We start from the raw sequence: 7,278 nt of genomic DNA, 5'->3' as shown, positions 1-7,278 counted from the left end.
TAAAAGTAGGATTGCTACCCTGGAATTTTGGAAAGCCAACTTCGACCTCTTCTGGGACCAGCTTGGGAGTATCTCATGGGATAGGTTGCTAGAAGGCAAGGGTGCACGTGAGAGCTGGGTGACATTTAAGCAGCACTTCTTCCATGCTCAGGATCGGTGCAAGAGTAGGAAATCGGGGAAGGGGGCAGGAAACCCGCGTGGATGAGCAAGGAGCTCATCAATAAGATCAAAAGGAAGAGGAAGGTTTATGAAATGTGGAAAAAGGGCCTGTCCTCTGGGGAGGAGTATAGAAGTGTTGTCAGGGCCTGCAGGGACGCGACAAGGAAGGCTAAAGCCCACCTAGAGATGAGGCTTGCGAAAGAGATAAAGGATAATAAGAAGTTTTTTTTTTTCAAGTATGTAAACAGCAAGAGGAAAACTAGGGATAATCTGGGTCCCTGGGTCCCTTGCTGAATGAGGGGGGTGTCCTAGTCATGGGAGACGCTGAGAAGGCAGAGATACTGAATGCTTTCTTTGCTTCAGTCTTTGCTTCAAGGACACTCCCCCAGGACTCCTCGCCCCTGGCAATAGGACAAAGGGTCTGGGAAATGGAGGGCTCCCCACTGGTGGACGTGGGACTGGTTCGGGAGCGTCTGAGTGGGCTCAATGCACACAAATCCATGGGTCCTGATGGGATGCATCCACGTGTGCTAAGGGAGCTGGCAGATATGATTACCGAACCCTTCTCTATCATCTTTGAAAGGTCCTGGAGAACAGGAGAGGTGCCTGAAGACTGGAGGATAGCCAATGTCACTCCAGTCTTCAAGAAGGGCAAGAAGGATCCGTGAAACTACAGGCCAGTCAGTCTTACCTCTGTCCCTGAAAAGGTATTGGAGCAGCTTGTTCTGGATGCCATCTCCAAGCAATTGGAAGAGAAGAAGGTTATGAGGAGTAGTCCGCATGGATTCACCAAGGGGAAGTTGTGCTCGACCAACCTCGTTGCCTTCTATGATGGCATCACCAGCTGGGTAGATGAGGGGAGAGCAGTGGGTGTAATCTACCTTGACTTTAGCAAGGCTTTCAATACTGTCTCCCATGACATCCTACTAGCAAAGCCGAGAAAGTGTGGGATAGATGAGTGGATGGCAAGGTGGGTTGAGAACTGTCTGACTGGCCGAGCTCAGAGGGTTGTGATTGGAGGAGCAGCGTCTGGCTGGAGGCCTGTGACTAGTGGTGTTCCCCAGGGGTTGGTGCTGGGTCCAGTCTTGTTCAACATCTTCATTGACGACCTTGATGAGGGAATAGTGTCTGCCCTCAGCAAGTACGCTGATGACACAAAGCTCTGAGGAGTGGCTGACACGCCAGAAGGCTGTGCTGCCATTCAGCGAGACCTGGACCGGCTGGAGAGATGGGCAGGAAGAAACTAAATGAGGTTTAATAAGGGCAAGTGTAGAGTCCTGCACCTGGGCAGGAACAACCCGAAGTATCAGTACAGGCTGGGGGGCGACCTGCTGGAGAGGAGCTCTGAGGAGAAGGACCTGGGGGTCCTAGTGGACAACAGGTTGACCATGAGCCAGCACTGGGAATTTCTCCAAGGAAGCACACTCCACAACCTTCTGGGTAACTGTGGTGTAAATGCCTGAAGTAACTAGGAAAATAAAACTAACATTCACACTTTTAAGGAAAAGGTACAGCATTGAAGAGGCTTTCAGGGTAGGGCATAACTGCATTCCCTAGGCTCCCAACCTTAGATGCTATCGCGCTGGGGAAACTTGGTGTGCTAGCTCTAAGGAACACCACGGAGCGTGGAGTGGAGTGGAGACACCACGGCTAGGCTCTGTAATCAGGTGGGACCTCGATTGTTCTTGTGCACAAAGCTGCACTTTTTGCCACCCTAAGCCAAAGACCTGTCATGTTTTGACAAATGCTGTACCCTAGTGTTCTTTTTGCTCATTATAATATCATTATAATACCAAAACACACCTCCATCCCAAAAGCTACCCGCCTCCAAGGTGCGACCACCCCTCACTGAGCATGCGCTCTGAATTTCTGGGAGCCTATTACTTTAAACGGAGACGGGAAAACTTTACACCAATCATAACTAAGGTATGCTTGACTAGAGCCACTCAAGCTCCACCTAGAAGACAAAAAATAATATAAATTGGCCCAGGAGAGAGGGGATGTTAGGGAAGATACCATCGTCAGGGGAGATACCATCCCGAGGACATACAACATCCTTAGGACCTCCTGACTCCTGGGATCAGTCGACGGGCTGAGCCTCTCTTCCCCCCCCATTGGGACGCCTTTGGGTGAGATCTGAATATTTGCTTATAAATCTCTATAGAGTCTTTGATCCTTTTAACGCGTTTATTTCTAGGCTGCGCACCTGTAACACCTATAACACCTATAACACCTATAACATCTGTAACACTTATAACATCTATAACATCTGTAACATCTGTAACACCTACAACACCTGTATAACATCTGTAACACCTATAACACCTGTGTATTTCATGCATACTAGCTTGCTTTTGCAGATAGTCACTATCACCGGCAATCCAAAAGAACCTGATTATCTGTTGCTGTAATAAACCATACTTGATTGCATTGTGATAACTCTCATTAATGCAACTAGGGTGAGGGTGGTTATCCGTGATAGTTCAGTGTTCTGAATCTAACCAGACCCCCAGACGGTTAATGCATTGTTGGTGAATGTCTCAACCGACCCCCAGGTGGTTAATACGTTTTTGGTGAATGTCTGAGCGGACCCCCAGGCGGTTATTACGTTTTTGGTGAATGTCCGAACGGACCTCCAGTTTTGGTGAATGTCCGACTGGTTCAGTACTCTGAATCCAACCGGGCCCGTAACGGTTAATCAGCTACACCCCTTTAACGCGACAGTAAAATTGGCGTAGTCGGCAGGATTGCTATGGATAAACTACTGCAAAAATGTAAATGTGCCCCTTCCCAGGCAGGAAAGGAGTTTTCCCAAAAGTTTTGGAAAGATGAGGAGAAAGTGGTAGAGCACATTGAACAGTGTCAGGCTTCACGAAAGATTGGTCAAAGAAAGGGTAAAGGTGCGATTTGTGCTGTGTTAGGAGCTTGTTTGTCTTGTGCTCGGCAAAACGCTAAGGAAACTCCTGCTCCCAAACTGATCTCTGATGCGGAACATACAGCTTTGAAATCAGAGATTGATGTGTTGAAGTCATCATTGGCCTTTGAAAGGGAGACGGGAAAAACATTAGGAATCAGAGTGGATAAACTTTTGGATGAAAATAATAAACTTTCCATTGAGAATGACAAACTTGTGAGTGAAAATGATAAACTTGTGCATGAGAATAATCATCTTAAACAAATGCTGGAGAGGGTTAGTCATCTGTTAAATAAAGTACAGCCTTGCGCTCCGGTCAAGCAGATTCGTGGAGTGCTGCATAGTGCAGAACCTGAAAGCTGGGACAGTGATTTCTGGTCTGACAGTGATGATGGTGTTGAAGAGATTTCTGATTCTGAACCTCAGTCAATTTCCTTGAGACCTTTGGTTAAGACTGAGACTACTGTTGATGATAATGATGAAATCTGCACTACTGTGCGAACGATTCCGTTGCCACCAGCAGAGTTGGTTAAAATACAGGAGAAGTTCTCAAGGCGGTCAGGGGAATCAGAAGTTGATTATGTGTGTCGAGTTTCTCTTGAAGGAGGAGATCGAATGATGTTGAGTGAGAAAGAGGTAGGAGGCTTTTGGAGACCTGGAGTATTTTTAACCACCACACCAGGAGCTGACGTAGCTGTAGCAGTACAGAAAGCAGCCTGTATTCAGGTGATATATGAAAGAGATGAATTTAGGAAATCCCCGATGTTAGCTCCTATTGATCCAATTCGGTTAACCCCTCTCATCCGTGGACTCCCTGATTGTCTTAAGATGTTTGTAGCAAACACCCAAGATCACATACTAGCTGCTTGTAGGGATGATGATAGTGGTTGTAGGCGAAATCCTAACTCTCCTATTCCCATCTGGAGTGAATTGGTACAAGACATAGATAAGTACGGACACCGAATGGGCTGGATTAATTCATCCAGTATTAAATCCCAAGACCACTCTCGGCGAGTCCACCAAATCCACACTAAAAATCCCAGATATCCCAAATTCAAAGAGAGATTGAAACCTAATAGGGAACGAGGCGAGTTGTGTCAGCAAAAAAACTCTTATCCCCGGGGAGGGCAATGAGCCACCCTGCTCAGCGGGTATTAGCAATTCAATGGCTCTCTAATGAACACTCTGACCCTATCATTGCCATTCCTTTTGAACCCCCCAAAATATTGGTAAATTTTCTTATTGACACTGGGACCCAAATGTCAGTAATTACACATGAAACAGCACAAACCCTGAGCATAACACCTGGTCAACACAGGGTTAAATTCATGGGAATCAATGGTGTGGAAAAACAATGCCCCACTGCAAAAATTTCACTCTGGTTGCCAGAGGAACAAAAATTAACCAGGGTAGAAGTATTAGTTGGTGCTGCATACACTAATATTTTAGGATTTGACATACTGCGTGGTCATATGTGGAAACTCCCTGATGGAACTGTGTGGAGTTTCGTGACACATCAAAGGGATTCAGGCACCATGAGACTGAGTCTGTTACAAACATCCATACCCCCATCCCCTGCTTAAAATCATTAATGATTGGCAATATCTGTTGTCAGCAGCAGCACTTATGGGGATTGACGGGGTGGTAATAGAATTGGAAAAAAGAGGCATTATTAAAAGGACCCATTTACCTTACAATTCACCAGTGTGGCTGGTAAAGAAACCAACCAGGCAATGGCATTTTACAGTGGATTACAGACAGTTGAATGCTAACACTACACTTTTGACTGCCGCAGTTCCAAACATGGCAGAGATAGTGAAAGCCCTCTGTGTTTCTAACAGTAGCGATAGTGCTAACTACTCCCAAATATTTCTATGCATGGGAAATCAAAGATTGCTATTTCACCCTCTTTCTAACCCTGCCGGTTGAATACAACCGAGCATATTTTATTTTCTTTTGTGTTCACAGGAACCCTGAGCGAACTGTATAGGGACAGCTGGAAGATGACGAATCAACAGTTTGGATTAATGATGCTATGCTTTACCCTGACCTTGATGCAATTACAGACCTTAAAGGAAACTTAGCTACTGTGGCTGTGCATGGAGCTGAGGTGTTTCACCATGGCATTTAACCATGTATTGTCACAGTATAGCACAGTCACTGGAGCATCTCAAAACAGAAAGGACCTAAATCTCTCTACTTTAGTTCTACATGGAAACAAAATATTTTCAAAAGATGAATGGAGTTGGAATGATTCTCTAAGAATGGCTGAACTTTAAGCCATGTCTGGACAAACAATACAAATTGGTTGCCAAATAACTAAAATAACTGAACCAAATTTTGACTGCTGGTACAATTTTACTTTCACCAAACCTATAATTGTGTACTGTCTTTGGGGCTACAGAGGCACAGAATTACTATTTGAATTCATGGTCAAAGGATATGAAGCCTCTGCCCCTGCAGAAATTTGAAAACGAACCGACTCAGCCTCCCATTGGTCTAACTCCTTCCATCCTCAACACAGGTCCTTACATAATTAAAAATATGGGACAACAACAAATTCTCTTTAACCCTAGTTGGTCCCTAAAAAAGGGCCACAGGACGCAACTAGGTTATTGGGAACAGGATTAGGTATATTAAATAACATTGATGCTGAGGTCTTAATGAGTAGAGTAACTGCTACTACAGATGACCTAAGGAAATTGGAACAACCAATAAAATCATCCTTATTGGCTTTAGGAGCAAATCAATGGCTTCTATCAGATATTTTACCCCATTGGGAACAAATTGAGGAAAATGATCATCAATTCATTGTAAATGCCCTTGGAAAAACCCAAGGCAATACCTCCCTTGCCTTGAGCTGTATCCAAGTGCAGTTATGGATACAATCTGTAGCAGCAGCTATTATTAGAGAGGGAGAAGGAGGAACTTTGCCCACTGAAATTCGAAAATTGATTTGGGATAATGCTTCAGAATTTGAAAAGGAATTTCAAGCTTGGTGGCAATTAGTCAACTTTACCCATTAAAATGATAAAATTGTTGCCTTTATACTTACTATAAGTAATGCCACCGTATACAATGTATATCCAATCATTGCATTAGGACTCAATCATAATGGAACTATACTTTATCCTAAAGAGCATAAAGTATGGGCCCATCAAAAGGGAGGAAAGTGGCAAACAATTGATGTAAATGCATGCATTGTGCGTGAACAAAAAAGTTTCATCTGTGAAAGTAACACGCTGGAATCTCAAGACATTTGTCTTGACACTGAGCAAAATATTTGCCACTTTGAGATACATCCTAATGAAACCCTTAAAACTGTACTTGTATATATTGGGAAAGGTTGTGTTTGTATGAGAACTCATTGTGATTCTATAGTTGTAGATACCAGTAATCACTCTAATGTTTGTGTTTGCAATTTTACCAAAATTCTAGGATGTGATTTTAAATACTCAGCTCCTGTCACTTCTTATCAACTTATTGCATCTAATTATATTCTGCTTCATGAACTGCTGCCTACTCCTATTGGAATGAACCTCACCTTGGTGAAGAAATTGCTGGTACATGAGGACCTGAAGCAGCTGATGACACAAGTCCAAGAAAATGGACAAAAAACTCTGATTACTGTCCATCATGATGCACAAGAAATACATCAAGTGATGGAAAGAGTGAAGAGAGATGAGAGACACCGTTGGTGGGACACTTTGTTTGGATGGTCGCCAGCTGCCAAGGGAATCTTCAACAAGATGCTTCACCCTGTTATTATTCTGCTAATACTCACTGTATTATGTTTTATACTGACAATTAGTTTGTATGTTAAACTCTGGTTTATGATGAAACGTTTAGCATCACTACACAATGTACATACACTCGATAAACCTCATACCGAGAATGTATGTGATATCCCCGACATATTCCAACTGTCGTGAAGCTTGAGTGACTATAGTCACGGGGTGGATTATGTGGTGTAAATGCCTGAAGTAACTAGGAAAATAAAACTAACATTCACACTTTTAAGGAAAAGGTACAGCATTGAAGAGGCTTTCAGGGTAGGGCATAACTGCATTCCCTAGGCTCCCAACCTTAGATGCTATCGCGCTGGGGAAACTTGGTGTGCTAGCTCTAAGGAACACCACGGAGCGTAGAGTGGAGTGGAGACACCACGGCTAGGCTCTGTAATCAGGTGGGACCTCGATTGTTCT

At 44.0% G+C, this 7,278-nt stretch overlaps 1 long non-coding RNA gene across 1 annotated transcript; it reads left to right on the top strand.

Moving 5' to 3' along the window:
* Positions 1-1,636: 1,636 nt before the first annotated feature.
* Positions 1,637-6,271, top strand: LOC137846738 (uncharacterized). The gene is made up of 2 exons (XR_011090620.1): positions 1,637-2,288; positions 5,042-6,271. It is a non-coding gene; the product is annotated as an uncharacterized lncRNA (long non-coding RNA).
* Positions 6,272-7,278: the final 1,007 nt, after the last annotated feature.

Source organism: Anas acuta, chromosome W (assembly GCF_963932015.1).
Source record: "Anas acuta chromosome W, bAnaAcu1.1, whole genome shotgun sequence".
Classification (NCBI taxonomy): Eukaryota; Metazoa; Chordata; class Aves; order Anseriformes; family Anatidae; genus Anas; species Anas acuta.
Note: the sequence above shows the minus strand (reverse complement) of the source record. Positions and strands in the feature narration are given on the sequence as shown.